Source organism: Talpa occidentalis, unplaced genomic scaffold (assembly GCF_014898055.3).
Source record: "Talpa occidentalis isolate TD23 unplaced genomic scaffold, MPIMG_talOcc4v2.1 talOcc4.17, whole genome shotgun sequence".
In the NCBI taxonomy this organism is placed as follows: domain Eukaryota; kingdom Metazoa; phylum Chordata; class Mammalia; order Eulipotyphla; family Talpidae; genus Talpa; species Talpa occidentalis.
In genome coordinates, this window is record NW_023601754.1 from 24,444,492 (window position 1) to 24,461,898 (window position 17,407).

Consider the following 17,407-nt stretch of genomic DNA (forward strand, 5'->3'; position numbering starts at 1 on the left):
AACAATAAAATTGGGTTTACAGGAACACTATCTTATTAAGTGACAACTAAATAATGTGATACATATAACATGTTGAAGATAGCACATGACATCTAGCATGTCTTATATACTATGATCAGTTGTAATGGGAACAGGAGGAGGAGGAAGGCCCAACAAATACCAGTGTCTCTTTCCTTTATAAGAATTCTTGGTCACTTTTAGAGGATGAGCCTGAAGGGGTAAGTTGATCTAAGAAGGGAGAGAGCTCCTGGAGACCCATGGGAGTTATAACACATTATTTTTAACTTCTACTCCAGTTATCAAAGTGGAACAGTATCTTGGAAAGCGAAAAGAAGGAATAACGTGGTCAATGGCCAGACCATGGTTTCTGTACGCCGGTCATTCTTTGGCTGTGCATTTACCACTTAATTCACACTTGAATTACATGAATCATCATCGTATGATGTAAGAATTCCTTTTTCAGCAAATATTGCTGAACACCACCATAGCTAGGTGCTTGCTGAGAATGGGGCATACGTAGGTATGAAAAAAAGACATAGTTTCTATGGGGCCCTGCCATCTGTGTGCACAAAGCACATTTAGTGTAAAAGAACTGTAATAGGGGTCTCCCTGATGGCACAAGTGTTAGGACGCAGCCTATGAAGCAGTCCGTAGCCATTGCAGCACAAGTTCGATTTCTGGCCAGCCAGGGAGCAACCCACAAGGCCTAGCAGACCTCTCCTGTCTCGCCTGCTGCTCCCCTCCGCAGCGTATTTCAGCCATTCTGCCTGTTCTGCTCCCCACTCAGTCTCTGGTGAATCCTCTCACCACCCTCCCCCACGTCTGGCCTGTACCCCAGCTCTTATATGCATAAATATATATATATATATATATATTTAAAAGAACTTTAAGAGTGCACACAGCAAGGGAAGAGAAGTAAAGATAATATTTCCCAGTAAGACACCCAAAGTTATCCATCTCCTCGTGGGTAAATGACCAGCCAAAGAAGGCTGGCTACAGGGTGGGCAATGAGACCTGAAAGCTTGCCACAGGCTATGGCACCTACTGGAGGGAACCACAGGAAAGGGGCAGAAGGGCTCAGGCAAGTTTGGGAACAAAGGAACAAAATCAAGAACAAATCCTGCAGTTGCAGCCATTGTCAGGCTCTGTACGTGTCTCTCACCACAGGTCTCAGTCCCCATTCCCCAAGTACCTGGTGTAAGTGGTATAAGCCCAAAATTGAGAAGCCCGCGAACCCTTCTTGTCCATGTGTCTCCTGTTGTACCTCTATGTGTCACCCCAGTGTCTTTCTTTGGTGTGTCCCTCAGTCTACCTGCCTTCCATGTTATATAGCTTCCCCTGGTCACTAAGGGGGCAGGGAACGAACACGGAACCTCCCCTGTTGTGGTGATGTCTCTGTGATACCACTTTTCTGCTGGAGTTCCCTGTGGGTTCAACCCAAGGTTCAGAGACTTGTTGATATAGTAGACCCACACCCTGACTCTTGCATTTGCAACAGAGTAGAGAAGGTGGAAATGTCTTGCAGGTGTGTCGTGTAGATAGTTGGTGATGATACATGTAACACAGGACGATACCAGAGACTCCAGCAAAGCAGTTACTGTGTTGCATGAATATGCTGTGGGGAAAATTCAGACTCCATTTTCAGTTGCATGAAGTCCTTGATGTCTGAGGGAGGAGCATGGGTTCTTTCAGAGGGAGTAATGGTTGCTGGCACTTTGATCAGCTCCTGGAGACAAGAATTCTTATTTATCTTTAGTCATGAGCACTCAGAAGCAGAAAATCAGAATATTCTTGCTATTTCCTTATGGAATTTTCATTCACCTTCTTTCTTGGCATTTTCTCGACATTTTGTATTAATCATTTTTCCTCCATGTTTGTAATTCCTTCTATAGTCCCTGTATTGATTAGGGGTACCACCATCTGCCTAGGGATCTTAAGCAGAAAATGAAAAAAAGCATTAACTTTGCCACCCAGACCTCACCGATTTAGCCCTTTACATATTTATCAAATCCATTTCCCCCTCCTTCCCTACCACCCTTTGCCCTATGGCAGATGCTTGTATTTTTTCTCCTGGGCCATTTCTATAGCCTTATAATTGATTTCCATGCCTCCAGTATTTCTCCTCTCCAATCTATTTCCCAATCTGCAGTCATTCTTCACTCTTAAAATGTTCAAAACACACATCTGACCTTGCTTCAAAATCTTTCAACTGCAGGATAAAGGCTCAAGCCCCAATCTCACTGTTTCCTCCCACTTTTCCCTCCTGAGTATGTGAAATCCAGAACATGTTACACCTTTCTGCATCCTAACATATGCAGTTCTTGCTGCACAAAATGACTTCCACTCCTTATCTCCCCATTCCAACACACACACACACACACACACACACACACACACAGTCTTGTTGGCTTGGTGATTCCTCAGTCTTCAAAACCCACCTATATTCTTGCTTCTCTTTCCACTCCTGTGTGGCAGTATCTTCCACAGTAACACAGGCATTCACACATCATGTAGGCCAAATCTAGCTACCACTTAATTTTTTTTTTTAAAGAAGCATGTATTTTTTATTTGTTTGTTTGTTTGTTTGTACATGCACTGGGCACAGTCAGAAGCGCGGGAGGGTGAGAGAATTCACCAGAGCCAGAGCGGGGAGCAGAGCAGGCAGAAGGACCGAAGTACATTGCTGAGGGGAGCAGCGGGCAGCAGGAGAGGTCTGCGCGCCATGCGGGACCCTCCTCCGGTGGCCGGGGAGCAGCCAGGGATCGAACCAGCGCCACAGAGGCCGCGGGCAGCTTCACAACCCAGCTCTCAACTGCTGCGCCACCGGAGAGGCCCATACCACTTAATTTTTATAAGTAATATTTTATTGAAACAGTCATGGTGTTCATTTACGTTTCTCTAGGGCTGTTTTTGTGTTACAATGGTAGAGTTGAATAGTCGCAGAAGAACCCGTGAGTATACACTCTATATCCTTGGAGAAGAAACATTTGCCAACCCCTAGTGTAGCATATTGCAAATGGATGTAATTTTGTGATCCAATCATCACACTCACATACACGAACATACACATACACACAAGACATCTAAAAATAAAAATTAGGTGAAAAACAAATGCACAGTGAAAATTACAGTAAGGATATAATTTAGATACAAGTAACTTCACACATGATTCAATACTTGTATATACAACAGCTGTATGTTACAGAATATTGTTAGTACACTGGAAAATATAAAATAACTACATGACAGTGATATGAAGAGGAGAAAGAAAAGAAACTCAGGCTACATGTCAAAGGGCTTTAGCTTTGTTCTTATTTCATTTCTTTAAAATAACTGGATGCAAAAATGACAAAATATTACTGTCACATGGTTCTAGATGGTGGAAATAAGGACACTTCCTATTTTACTTTTGCTCTTTAATAATTTCAGAGACATCAACATAAAATAAAACCCTCTTTGGATATCATCTCCCTACACCCCTTTTCTACTCCCTAACTTCCATGTGGAAATAATGAGCCTTATCCTGCACCACCTATGTTACTTTCATATACTTGGAAATACAGTATTATTATTACAGCAATCACCATTACATTCAATCACCTCTCTGCTTATCTTCTTCACAAGATCTTATTTTTGCTTATCTTTTTCCTGAAGACAAGTACAGTTCTGAATTTGTGCCACAGTGAGTTTCTAAATAGGTTTGAGATGAACTGCATTTCCCTTTCTTTCTTTTTTATAAAGATTTATTTATTTATTTATACAAGCACTGGGTACAGTCAGAAGCGCGGGAGGGTGAGAGAATTCACCAGAGCCAGAGCGGGGAACAGAACAGGCAGACTGAAGAAATACACTGCTGAGGGGAGCAGCGGCGGGCGCGGCAGGAGAGGTCTGTGGCGCCATGTGGGACCCTCACTGGCGGCCGCGGATCGAACCAGCGCTGCAGAGGCTGCAGGCAGCTTTGCAGCCCAGTGCTCAACCGCTGCGCCACCAGGGGAGGCCCTGCATTTCCCTTTCTTATAGTAAGAACCAATTTTCATTTTGTTTAATTGGTATTATTTTTTCATCTCCTGAAATAACCAAGAGTTCCTTGAGCCCAGGAGACCAATGTCATACTGGCCTCTGGATCTCCTTAGCCTGATACCTGCTGTCACAGGGAAGGTAATGTGGAGACTCCAGTGTCCAGGGCTTGGGTCAGGTCAGCTACCCCCAGAAGTGGCACAAACAGTGGGCTTTTTATTGTTTTAATTTCAATAATTGATTCAGGTAAGAATGGACAGAGCACAAACATAATCAATGAACTGGAAAACAAGCAAGTTGGATAAAATATTAGAGATCAGACTGCATTTATGTCCCCACTAGGGGCAGCAGCATTGGGAGTGGGCTGGGATGGAGGAAAGACAACTCAAAGTTCAAGTAGAGAGACCCAGACTGACTTACACTTCAAAAAGTGCAGCCCCTTTCCAAGAGCAGTCTCACATTTATTGAGGTCAGGTTCAGAGAAGGTGGGCAAGTATGTGGAGGGATGTACATGGTGGGGGTGTGTATTGGGGGTGCATAAAAGTCTGGCCCAGTCTAGAGGGGAGTGAATAGAGGCTGTTGCCTGGGGGACTTCATTGTTCCTGCTGATCAAAGCCTCCATCCCTAGTTCCTGTTTTCACTTAACTTTCTGTTAAGGTGGTCTAGCTGGGTATTGTAATCTGGCCATAAAGTCTGCCTGCTGTTTGCAGCAGATACTGGAATGTTCTTCATAATAGGAATTTTGCCCTGGTGAGAGGCCCCTGCCTGACTCTACGTTTTAGCTTGACTAGCAGGAACTCTGGGCACCAAAGCAATATCCCTGAGAATAAGGGGTGCTGGTGATCCCAAATTTTTACCCAAAATAGAGCCTAAAACTAATGTGCATGAATCATTGCATGAGCATCTTCTTCCCCCACGCGCCCCCCCCCCCACGCTGTACTTGCTGGTTACTATCTTACTATTCTCTTTACTAATTCCTCCTCCTTATGTGCCCATTAAACATGAGCATGTGCCCATTCAAAACGAAGCTCCAGTATCACCAGGAGCTTGATGCTTGGGCCTCATCCAGACCTACTGAATTAGAAGTTCTGAGTTGAGAGTCTAGTACTCTGTGTTTTGCTGAACCCCCCTGCAAATGAGGTAGCTCCCATCAAGTCTGAGAAAGACTGCTACATAGTTTCTTCCTGAACCCACCCTCTCTGCTTACTACTCTGGTCAAGTTCATGGTCTCCCAAGGAATCCATTACCACCTACAAACCAAAGATCCCTAAATTCAGGTATCCATCACAGACTTACTCCCAAACTTTTGACTATGCCTCAAGTCCTCCATTTGGAATCTCTGCTTAAATTTCCCAAAGACCCTGCTCACCACTGTGTCTGTGTATTCTTTACCCAAATCTGGGACTTGATCTAATTGTATGACACCACCATCCAGCTGTATGACTAATCTCAAAACTTTTACTTTTCACTAACCTTGCTCTCTTTCCTTAGATAATCCAACACCAATTCCCTATTATTTAGTCTTTTAAACATTTTTCACATGCACCCACACCTGTGGTGGCCATGACTCTGTTGAGAGAAGGATCTTTACATATTTAAATGGAACCTGTCCTCTTTCTTTTTTCTTTTTTTTTTTAAGATTTATTTATTTATGCATACAAGAGCTGGGGTGCAGGCCAGAGATGCGGGGGGTGGGAGGATTCACCAGAGATAGGGTGGGAAGAGAACAGGCAGATTGACTGGAATACACTGCTAAGGGGAGCAGCAGACGAGATAGGAGAGGTCTGCCTCGCCATGTGGGATTGAACTCATGCTGCCGAGGCTGCGGATTGCTTCATGGTGTGGTGCTTTAACACCTTGCACCACTAGGGAGGCCCCTGTCCTCTTTCTTAAAGTGACCTGCCAGATCTCTCATGGTCTGACCTTGCTCTTTGAAACCCAGACACACTGCTCAGTTTCTCAAATGAGCCATGTTCACATTCACCATATAGTCTCTGCACTTGCAGTCCAGGTCCCTGGAACTGCCTCCCTCACTCCTGTCCTACTTTCACCTACTTTTATTCTAACTCACCTTTCACAATTCAGGTTTAGGATCATTTTCTCAGGGAGACTTTTAGTCTGGGAACACATTCTTTATTAGTTTCTACTAAAGGAGAGTTAACTTGTTTTTCATATTAGAAATCTGAAGGCACAGTGTGACTCGGTTCTCTGCTCAGGCTCTCGTAATGTAAACTCAAGGTATTGTCACATATTTGCTTCTGGAGATTCTAGAACTTCCTTCCAAACTCCTTCAGGTGGAAGAAATCAGATCCTTCTTGTTGTAGTGCTGAAACCTCTGTTTCCTTTCTAATGTCTGCAGGGATATACTCAGAATCTCATGGTTATCCACATGTATTGCCTCCTGGTACCCTCCATCTTCAAGTTCAGCAAAAAAGAATCTCCACCACATCAAATTCCACTTATCTCTATCTCCAGATCCTTCTTTATCTCCCAGATGCTTTTAAGGATTAATCTGATTAGGCCAGGCCCACCTAAGATAATCCTTGTATCTTAACTCATCTGGGATCTTAGTTACAAATGCAAAAATCCTTCACAACAACACACCCATTCTTATTTTATTGAATAAGCTGGAGAAGGTATGCATACTAGGGGCAAGGATCTTAGTGCCACTTGAGAATTTTGCTGACCATGCTACTTTATGACATTTGATTCATTCCTTTCTCCTCCATTAGCTTTTCAACTTTATCTCCATTGAGTCATCCCTCATCCACAACTGACCTCACACTCTTGTCTTTGCCTTTGCCCATACTGCCACCTCTGTCTAGAATGCCTCTATCATTGCATGACACCTTATCAACCTCCTCTTTTGGAGTCAGTCCTATTTCCTCTGTGTTTGTATATACTTTCTCAGCATGGGAAGTAAATGAACACTGCATATATTGGAGTTGTTTCTAACCTATCAACCCTGGTTAGCCTGGAAACAGTTGGAACATAACTTATACTTTGCAGCTTGCCCCCATGACATCAGACTATGTTAGGGTACAGATCACATTTTTAATAAACTAACAAAATGAACTAAAGGAAATTGAATGCCAAAATATCCAGACTGATTACTGAAAGAAGATGGAAGACCAAGTAGGAATGAAAAGAGGTAAAATAAAATGGAATACTGAATGAGAGAGTAGAACACTTGGGGTACTGCAGAGTCTACCACATTCATCTTCACTTGGCTCTTTCCCCACTTGCAAGAGGGTACTGAGCTTAATGCCACCGGAAGTCATATTGCCTCATCTTGCACCACTGAAACCACTGGTGTAGATGAATTTCCTAGGATGAGGGTGAGTGGGCCACTCTTAATATGGACACCAGCCCATTTTCTCCTGTAACATTCATTAATTATCTCACAAAAGAGTTGGGCAGTCAGCAGAAACGATAGAAGTTTAGATTCTAAAAATGTTCACGCACAATAAAGTCTGAACTTTTTAAAGCTAGTATATATCTTAGCTGAAGTTCAAGCTGTGAGGGCAGAGAGAAGAGAGGAAATGGCCCATGACACAGAAATTATCCAAGAAAATGTGAGTGGCATTTTACAACTTTGAATTCAGATAGGGCTGTGTGTCCACGCAGGGTGTGTAGAACAGGCCTCCTCTCTGGGTGCTCCCTCGTGACCTGAGGACAAGACCAGTGAGAATGCCATTGGGACCTGTCATTAGGCTACAGGAAGGTATATATCTGGAAAAGGCAGTGGGGGCAGAGACAGCAGCCTCTCTGGCAGTCCAGTGTCCATGGCCCTGTGTGTGTTTCATCACAAAGATATACCAAATCTTGAGTTAAATGGTCTCCAGTTATTTGTCCTGATTTCTTTCAGTTGTTGAGTGGTCACAAGAGAAACGCAGGCTGTGCTATAATGGTGCTTAACGTGTGTAGGGAGGGATCCCTAGCAGGTAGGGAGCACTGTCAGGGAGGAGGTTTAGTTTTTGGCTGAGAAACTCCAGGTGGGTAACTAACCAGTAAATATTGGAGTAAGTCAAAAACAAACTAGGCATTTTATTGTCCTGGCCTATTTCTATTTTTATGCACTATCCATTCTAAAATTTTAAAATTTTAATTGCAAAAATAAAAATTCCTAATAGAAAAGGTACAGGAGCGCTGGAATGTCTACTATTGACTGTCATCATAGTTCAGAGTGGCAATATCAATATTGTCTGAAGTCACTATGCAGTTGCTTTACAGACAAAGACGAAACCAGGTAGCCTCCTGGTCACTATCAATGACCAACTAAGGCATGCCTGGTCCCTGCTGCCTTATTGGGTCATCCTACAGCCACAGCAGAACTCATTACTCTGGAAAAATTGCTTCTCATACTCTAATGTGCCCTGTTGGCATCCATAGGGACCTGGACCCTAAATACTGCTTAAAACTGATCATAAAATATTTAGAGCTAGAGCTATTACTTTGAAAATGCCTTGGAAAGTAGAACTTTATCCTGAGAAGGACTCTGTGACTGCTCATTTAGGGCACTGATTTTACAGGGTTTCCATTACAGAGTATTTATTCTGCAATGATCAGTTACCACCAGTAAATTAAAATATAAATGGCTTTGAAGAGAGAGAGAAAAAGGGAAATTTGAAATAAATTGGTCCAGGACACATCTAGGTATCTATTTTAAAGCATCACTCTGAAAAACAGTGATAGGCGGGTGTGATTTCTTCCTTATTTTCCCTTTTTAAATTATATTTTTATAAAACTAGTGTAGAGCCCCCCTGATGGTGCAAGGGGTTAAGTCTCAATAAAATGAAGCTCTCTGCAACCACAGCAGCATGAGTTTGATCCCTGGCCAGGTAGCTAACCCACATGGTGCAGCAGACCTCTCTTGTCTCGCCTGCTGCTCCCCTCAGCAGTGTATTTCAGTCAATCTGCTTGCTCTGCTCCCCACTGTCTCTGGTGAATCCTCTAACCCCCTCACACATCTTTGGCCTAAACTCCAGTTCTTGGATGCATAAATAAAATACATCTTTAAAAAATAAATAAATAAAATAAAACTAGTGTAATGATCACTATAATAGCTGCAATTCCTGGAATTAAAGAATACCCAGGCACTAAGCTCAATTATTTATCGGGGTTAACTTACTCAAATGTCAAAATAAACTTAAAGGGTATCCTATTAACAACTAATAAATAAGGCAAAGGGTCAAAAGTTTTTGTTTTAGTCCATGTCTCACAAACCAGCAACCCAGGGTCAATTTGGAAACACGGACATTAAGAAAAAATAACAATCTTTTATTGGTGAGTGTGTTCACTTCTGTTTCAAATTTTTATGGTGCAGCATGAAAGGTTCAGTTTCTTTTAGGACCTACCTTTTCCTAATGTCTTGCCTGTTGACCTCATTTATTCTACCTGCCTGATCCCTGACGCCATGTGCATTATTTAACTGGTTTGGCCTACTCTGTAACTTGGCTGACTGGGAAGGGTACAGGGAAACAATGGAACTCTGAAATTGAGCTCTGTCACAGTCAGGGCCCACCTGTACCTTCCTGTACCTGTACCTTCCATATCCCTTCCCTTAGTCCTGGCAGTAAAGCCACCTTAGACCTCTGCAAGAGCTTTGTCTTTGTGTCTTGGGCTGGGTGATCCAGAGCAGATACTGAGATGGAGGGTTAGGATGCAAGCATTGGCTCAGAGATGAACAACAGGGGCAGAGGAAGAAGGATCAGGTGGAGGCTGTCATCAGTCTAAGTATGTGCCCTAGGGTTCTCAGTCAGCCTGATGCGGAGCCCAAGAGTCCTCAGAGTTGTTATGCCACAGGCTGAAAAGGTCAGGTCTTTAGCCCCTTGCCCTGCTAAGGAGGTAGGCAGCTCCCCAAAAGGTGTAACTTGAAAGGCCCAGAGCTGTAGTCACCTGCAGAACACACTCCTGCTCTCTGAGCTGCAAGTTCTCCCTTGAAGGGGCTACTGCACCACAGGAGGGCCTTTGCAACTCCAATTTTAGTTGGTGTTAATTGCAAATCTCTCCGGTGCTTCACATGTGTGGAAATAGTCTGATTGATGTTGAGAGTCCAGGGCAGATCAAGAAGCATGGGGAGGCTGAGAAGTAGGGAGAGAACTGGTCCCACATTTGCATGGCAATGAGAAGTTCTCAGGGTGATCTTCCTCTCCAGGTGACCTTTGTGTGTGTAGAAGAACACACACACACACACACACACACACACACACACACGCATACATTTTTCTATTCCAGAGTCTTAACGTTGACCACAGGGTACAGCCAACTTTCTATAATATTGAAATGAAGAGAGACTTTGTGGGGTGTGATAGGAGGAGTCAGATAGTGACCTGGACAAGCACACAAAGGGGGGCAGACAGAGAAGTGTCATTGGCAATCAGCTGCTTGTCCTCAGCGTTTCTATTAAAATAACGACTTTTGACTATCATTGTACAAACTGCTTTTAGTGAGGTCCTTGGGACTCCAACAGCTTTCAAAAAGAGAAAACAAGCTAGTCTCTATATGGACAGAAATTACTCTGGATGCATGTCTATTTGCCCTGTAAGTCAAATAAATGGTAGCAAAGGAGGTGAGGTAAACAGAAATGTTTAAAGCATGCCCCTAAATTCTGAGACATGAAGGACAGTGAGGGTGTTTGATTTGTAGAGGACAAAGAAGGGCTGAAGAAGAACTGGAAAGCACATAAGGCTAGAAGGGACAAACTGAAGTTCACCTCATCCTCCCTTCCCATCAGCACAGGAAGGAGAAGTCTCCAGGCCCCTGGGGACTCTGTACACAGCTAGAAAAGACCTTTAGCTATTTCTGCGGGACCTGCAATACCTGCCATCCTATGTATACCCTGAATTTCTTTGGGATTCCACTGCCTCCATTCTTGGTTAGCTGCTTCGTAGGCCTTGGTCCTACTCTCAGTACAGTGGAAGGACTTGGTCACTTATACTGGTTGGCTGTGCCCATGTTCCCCAGGGAAGGCAGAGGGTCAGCTGATCCTTCTAGAGGAACCTCATCATCTTTCCTGAGAATGTCAGGTCTCTGGCGACTCTTTGAGATAATAAAAGAAAGGCCCAGGTTTTAGCACACTGTTGCTGGAAATTGGATCCATAGGAAGCAAGACAGAAAGGGGAAAATGAGTTCCTAGGGGAAGTCTTACCTGAAAGGTCTTTACAGCTGTACTTTCCTGTTGTGCAACCCAATCAATGCATTTAGTATCTCTGCCAATTGGCACTGAATGTTCTGAAATCTGATTATCACAACTGAGTCACCATGAGACCTCTGCTATGTAGAACAGCCAGTGCTTTATATATATATGCATCAGTTTCTTTGTCATTCTGTCATTTTCTTTTCAACACTAAACACTCCTAGCTCTTTTGGAGATTCTTGGGCCCATCTTATCTGATTATAGTTGATGACATCCCCTTTGAAATGTCAATATCTTGTTAGGAAATATCTCTTATTTCCTGCTTCTACGTGTGGCCCTGGCTATGGTTGTTGATTTTTCCAACTTTGGGTCTGATACACACAAACTATGGTCACTGTGTGAGTGGGGTTTGCCTTCCAGTTATAACATGGACCCAAACTGAGTTTGGGTTCAGACCTAGAAATCTTGGCTGAGACTTCCGTCTGGAAAGGACAGACCCAAGAGGTGAGCACTTGGCAGTGTGTAGATGAGGGGTCTCTGCTCAGGACCAGAGGTGTGACAGGCTGCATGGTGATAGACCCCACTGCTATGAAGAGAGTTCTGAAAGAAGCCTCCTTCTACATGTCATTTCCCAATGAGGGCACTACTGAGTGTGCCTGGCACAGGCTGGGGAAGGCCTCTGGAAACCATCACTACTCCATGAGCAGAGGCAATGGCTTCCTTCAGAGTCTCAGCTGGAGGCAGGTGTGTTTTTCTACATACAGGGAAAATGGGCACTCCTGGAGTGTGCTTTCCAGACTGTGCCCTTATCTACCCTGTTCCTGTATCCTTCCTTGTGCTGTGGGCTACACACAAGCCCTTAACAGCAGCTCCTAGAGGCAGAGTGGTATCCATGATTAAATCTCACTGGAACAGAAAATGGACATTAGTGGAAAAACTGATGAATAAAATAAATTCTGTAGTTCATTTAGTAGTAATATGCCAATGTAAATTTCTTGGTTTAGATGAAATATGCTATGGTGATATAAGATGTCAATATTAAGGGATGTTGGTTGGGGGTAAATGCGAAGGACCTTTCTATACTATTTTTGCAACATTTTTGTAAATCTAAATGTATTTTAAAATTGAAAATTTAATATTTTGTTTTTATTTTGAGGTAATTTAGTGTCACATAATACTTTCAAAAGCAGTGTATGTAGGGGCCTCCCGGTTGGCGCAGGGATTAAGCACCGCACTATGAAGCTATCTGAAGGTTCTGCAGCATGAGTTCAATCCCCAGCCAGCCGGGGAGCAACCCACATGGCATAGCAGACCTCTCCTGACTTGCCCGCTGATCCCCTCAGCAGTGTATTTTGGTTGTCTGCCTGTTCTGTTCCCCACTCTGTCTCTGGTGAATCCTCTCACTCCCTGCATCTCTGGCCTATACCACAATTCTCGTATGCATAAATAAATAAATCTTTAAAAAAAACTGTGTGTGTGTGTGTGTGTATGCACGTATACATTTATTTGTCATTCTTAATATTGAAAATCATTATTGGCTTTCTACTTGCAACAGAAACTATTCTGTCCTAATTAAAGTAAGTCATTGATTATGACCAACAAATCTTTATGACTCTTTAGGACAAATTGAAGGGTCTTTGTGTAAATGAAGGGATGAGGCCCATGGAGAGCCACAGGGACACTGGTATGTCTGGAGATTATCTGTCATGGTGAGATTCAGGGCAGTAGAATTATTTTTCCCTTCCCAAGCATATTCCACTCTCCTTTTGCCAAATGTTGGACTTGGAGGAACTAATCTGGAGGTCCTTCTTAACTGAGAGCTAGCTCAAAGTTCCACTCGATACCTTTAGCCCAGGGTTTCCTCTCCGTAACTTCCTTTCCCCTTGGAATCCTGCCAGTGTCCTCAGACCCCTTCAGATCTCAGGGTGTGTGCCCCACCCTGTTCTTGGCTTGCTTTACCTCAAGGGACTCCTTTTGTTGCAAGAGTTGCCCTGCCCATGGAAACGGCCCTTTTACCCCACCACGAGGTGGCTCACCACCCAGGATTGACTGGTGTGAGACCAGAGAGCTCAGTCCTTCACTTCAAGCAGGATTAACTCAGAGGTGTCATCTCTGCTCCAGAGATCCTCTGGGATTAATTTATGGCTGGGATTTCACTTAAGATCATATTGTTGTTAGACTTATTTCCGTTTTCTGTCCTGCTTCCTCCAATTCCCTACTTGTGTGCTTCTTTGCTTTAAACATTTCCTATAAATCAATCCTTGATTCAGGATCTGCTTCTGGGAGGACCAGATCCAACACACAGAGGTAGTGTGGTTATCAGAAAGGAGAGCTTTTAGTCTCAGAAGAGCTGCCCTATCTCCATCTCTAACACTAATCAGCTGTGTTAACCATGGAGAAGGTTTCCTTGCCTCTTATTTCTATAACGTGGAGATAATCACACATGCTTCCCAGCTGATCATGGGGTTTACATGAGATGATGAATATCAAGTGCCTGGGACTCCTTTCTTGGGTGTCTGGGCAGCTCAGCTGGGCCTCTTTTCTATGCAAAAGATGTTTTTGTGGACCTCAGATAAACTCCCTGTATGTCTTCGTCAATAAAGGGTATTAGCAAATGCTTAGCTAAGTGTTCTGACTGCATTTACTTCCACATTCACAACCATAAAAACTAAACAGTAAAGTAAGTTGTCCATCTGCTGCCATTAATCACAAATACAATCTTTGCTCACTGTAACACCAGGCAAATATAGTAATGACAAAATCCATAACTTGGGAAGAAACAGAGTGTTGGCCAGGATGAGTTATTTAAATACACAGCAAGTGACAAAAGTGATCACTTTGTATCTTGCTTTATTATCGTTGGGCAGGTTGTTTGCATTCAGCCTTGAGCCTCCAGGCCTCTGGATCATACAGACTAGACAATTCCAGGATAGATGTTCATGAGGACTCTGGTTCATGGGCAAAGTGTCCTATACTATTGCAAACCTAGACTGGAAACCTCCCATTCTTAGAATGTGGAGAGAACTACCAGAATTAATAAAATAAGAACATATGATCATGGCTCAGTGTTTAAGTTTATCAAGGACACATATATAAAACAAGTTGAGAATAATCTTTTTTTCTGTTCCAAATGAGACAGAAATGTTGATGAAAATGAAAGCTCTAAGTAGAAAATCTAAATAATGTAAGGTTTCATTGCCCCTAAAAAACCTCTATTAAAATATTGCTTTGTATCCTTTTAGATTTCTTAATAAAGGTAGATGCAAACACATATGATTATGAGCAAACATTGCAAAAAATGAGATTATGTGATGCTGTAGCTATGTCTTTAGTTCTGTGTGTGATCTTAATGTATTGTTGTGGGTATAGTTATAAATTATACACAACTGTGAATAATATATGTTAAGCCATTATTTTAGAGTTGCAAGCTATATTATTACATGAATGTAGTTTTGTTTTTTTAAGTACTTCCCTCTATTGGACGTTGGGTTATTTCAATTTTGTATAATGATGAATAGCACTTTAAAAGCAAGGTTATTCATCAAAGTTTGACACATCCCTGATTAGCTCTTTAGTATCAAATTTTAGAAGATCAAGGGTATACGCTTAAGATTTTTGATATATATTGCCAATCTGACCTTCAGAAATTTATTTCAACTTTCATCCCCGCCATAGGAGTATACATATATCCATTTTCTTGTATCCTGACCAACCCTCAGCTTTATCTTTAAAAATAAAATAATCTGTGAGTTTAATTGATAAAAATAATACCTCATTATAATACCTCACATTAAGTCATTTTGCTGACAATTTTTGTTCATTAATTTTCAGCTCTGTTTAACAAATGACAAAATGAAGGCTAGACAGTAAATTGTTTTCCCATATTCATAGAAGTAAATCAGTATGCTCATGCAAGAGAGTGTTGTCCTTTCACTGAAAGCTGGGAATTGGTTGCACACCAATAAGTGGTGAACCAGGGCCCAACTCAATGTTGCAGCTGGAAGGAGTTGCAGGTGGCACTGCTGAAACAGCATCACAGTAGCCAGTAGCAGCAACTGAAGACCAGGCTGGGCGGTGGTGCCAGATGCAACAGCACTGGGAGGTGAAAGCAGGGACAGGGGTCAGGCAGTGGTGCCAGCAGATCAGGAGTGGTGAGTAGCTTTTAGAGGTGTCAAGACACAGGTCAGCAGTGCCAGTCACAGGTTAGCAGTGCTGGTCACTGGTCAGCAGTTGGTAAGGGTCAGGCACCAGTGTTATAGCTCTTAGAGGTGCTGGGCACAGGCCAATGGCAGACATTTTTTTTAGATGATGTGCCGAGGAACCAGGCAGCAGTGTACAGCCCTGTCAGGGATGCCAGGCAGAGGCCAACAGCACAGGTCACCAAGCAATGTGGAATCAGAGCCAGAGACAGGAGTGCAGTCAGACAGTAGTTTGAAATTGCATAGGTCTCAGAGGTCTGCAAAAGACTGTGAAGGCCTTGGAGATCACGGATGTCTGTAAAGTTTCAAAGGTCTTTTCAGGAGAGAGTCTGGAAAAGTCTGCCTCAAGTTGCCTGAAACCTTGGGTTATAACCCTTTCAGGGAGCCCGCCTTTTAAGCCTGATTGGCCCATTTTAAATACCAATTCTATGTTGAGGACTTGGTTGGCACTGTTGCAAGCTCAAATCTGATTGGTCTGTTTAAAAAACCTGAATGGTCTGAAGACCTAGAATGGCACTGGTGGGAGCTTGAACATGGTTCATCTGCTTTCAAAACCAGGTGGTCTTTAAAACCAAAACCAACCAGCTCATGAAACCAAGCTATGTTAAGCTGGTGTTCTTGCATCTGCAGTGGGCTCCTGAGTAGAGGAGTCTGAGAGGCTGGAGTGCAGGCTGCCATGACATAGCCCAGGCTGATGCTGCTGGAGCAGGTGCTGCTGCTGCTGTGGGCGCCCATCAGGCTGGCCTGTGTGCTGCCTGAAGCCTGCGGAGCATGAGACCCAGTGTGATGCCAGCCTCTCTCTCATAGATTGTGCTGGGTTCTACCATCAAAATGGGCCCACTCCAGGCAGGGGATCCCCACAGGATGGTGCAGGGTGTCCCCACAAGAGAGCCAGTCATGGCCCCTGCAAATCCAGGAGCAGTGTGAGGTCTCTTCTGACAAACTCAGATTTATCTCCTGTTTACTCTTCCAACCAACCTGGCATTGCTGATTTATACAGAAGGTTTTATCTTGATTAGAATTCCTTAAGTGGTTCTTAATGAGTAGCATTATTGTTTTAAATTTCCCCAAGCCTGTTTGAATATCATAGCAAGGTGTTGAGACCATTCTACACATATTTACATATCCTCCAGAAAGGAAAATTAACTAGACTTTGAAGATGGAAATCTGAAGAGAAAGTTTATCTCTGATCTTACTTTGAAATCCTGATAAATCGCCCCTCACTTGGGTCTCCCCATGGTCTCTAGAGCAATGACATTGAGAAGAATAGGGAATGGAGGCTTAGATTGAGCTGAGTCTCTGGATTTCAGATGTAGATGAGGAACAAAGATTTCAAGTATAACTTGTATCATATATGGGCAATTTTAGTCATCACTTCACAGATAGAAGTGATCAGTTAGGACTCTGGGGTGTAACACTGGAATCCATTTAGTCACTTCTCACAAGAAGTTAATTTCTTAGATACTGAAATAATACCACTGGGTCTTCTGACAACTTAGACTTACCAGACTCTCACCTACTCACGTTCCTCCCACTCCTTGCCACCTTTCCCCATCATTCTTCTGGAGCCAGATCCCTTCCTACCATATCCTGTCGGTCCTTCAGCACTGCCCTGCAGGGCTCTTGTAATAGATACACCATAGTGGAACCAAGCTCTAAGCATCGACCCAACAAAAATGGGGGGCCTGTAGGGGAGACAGAAAAGGAATGAAGTCTGGAAAGAAGGGCTTTATCCTCCCCAGTTAACCCAATGCTCAATTTTCCTGTCAAAACAGTCACATTTAGGAAAGAGCCTTGCCAAGTGTGACTGCTCCAGGGGACAGGCAGGTACTCGAGGGTGTTTTCCACTGTCCATCCCTGTCCCATGTAGTAGTCGCTCAGTACATTTCTGTTGGGTGAGTACATGATTGAATGAATGAATGACTGTGTCGCTCCCTTCCACCGGTACCGTGGGGCTTCAGGAAAATGCCGTGGCCTCTAACCTCCAGATTTCCCCACAATTAACGTGATCATTGTCGTTCCAACTGCTTTAATAAGTAGCTTCATTTGGAAG